We start from the raw sequence: 1,305 nt of genomic DNA, 5'->3' as shown, positions 1-1,305 counted from the left end.
CAGCAGGTGGAGGCTGCGGTGGCTGGGAGCGGCCACTACACTCTAGTCTGGGCGACAGAGTGAGACTCCAACTCAAAAACAAAACAAAACAAAACAAACTCCAATGCCTTGGGGATAACACTCAGGCTCTTCTGGGACACATGAGGTCCTTCCCACCCTATCTTGGCCTGTCTTCCATTCTTCTCTGTAGTGACCCCTTCCCTCATCCAAGCAACATTGGGCGCTTTGTAATTGTTCCAGCACACGTGCTAAATATCAAGCACTAACTATGTGCCAAGCTGACTAATCTAAACTGGAATATAGTGAGCACAAAAGGTAGGTCCCTGTTCTTAAGCAACTCACATTTTAGTAGAAAGAGCTAGTCGATAAACAAGATCATTTCAGATAGTGATAAAGTGCTATGGAAACAATGAAATGGGCATTGGGAGGGAACAGCTACCTTACAGTGCTCAGAGACGGACTGAAAAGGTGACCTTTAGTTAAGCTCGAGTGATATGGCCACAGCCAACAGTCAAAGATCAGGTGGAAATCAGCCGCCCCCAACCTTTGATCGGCAGAGGAGGGCGGCCTGGAGGTAAGAACTAGCTTGGGCTTCCAACGAAAAGGAGGGTGAGGCTGAAGCTTTGCACAACCTGGGTGAGGAATAGGTGGGCATTACCAGGAGGGTGAGGCTGAACCTTAGTATACACCTGGGGGGGAGAGACCGGTGAGCCTTAAGAAGGTGGGGCTGAACCTTAGTACACACCTGGGGTGGAGAGGTGGGCGTTACATACACTAGAGGAGGTGGAGCCAGAGCTCATAGGGCCAGGGAAAGGAACCCGGTTATTTACGGGCAGGGGGTTCTAGCGAAGGATCCTGATGAAGGAGTGACGTGCTCCGACGGGCTTTTACAGAGACCACTCCAGCTCCAGAACGTTCCTTTGCGCCTGAAATGACTGCATTTCCGGAGACGGGTCTCAGGCCCGGGAGCTGAGACCGGGCCGCTGACTGCAGCCCTCTCAGCCAGGCTTTCAGCGATGAGATGGGATGGGAGGTGTCCCCCGACACCCCTCACCAGTCTTTCAGTCGGATTATTCACCGACGCTCCACTGGGCGCCGAGAGGTTGGGGAGAGTCGGATGAGACCCCGGCCGCCGTCTAACTACACGGGCGCGGTTCAGTCAGACCATGTGTGACGCCCGAGGCGGTGACAAACCCAGGGTCCACGAGCTGGCAGACTACCGGAGGCAGCGCGCCCAGACCGCAGGGCCGGATCCCAGACGCGGGCGAGGCCGCGGGCTTTCGGGACTACAGCTCCCAGCAGGCC

This window comes from Carlito syrichta, unplaced genomic scaffold (assembly GCF_000164805.1).
Source record: "Carlito syrichta isolate Samal-C Ts95f unplaced genomic scaffold, Tarsius_syrichta-2.0.1 Scaffold135908, whole genome shotgun sequence".
In the NCBI taxonomy this organism is placed as follows: domain Eukaryota; kingdom Metazoa; phylum Chordata; class Mammalia; order Primates; family Tarsiidae; genus Carlito; species Carlito syrichta.
This window is presented reverse-complemented; position numbering follows the sequence as displayed.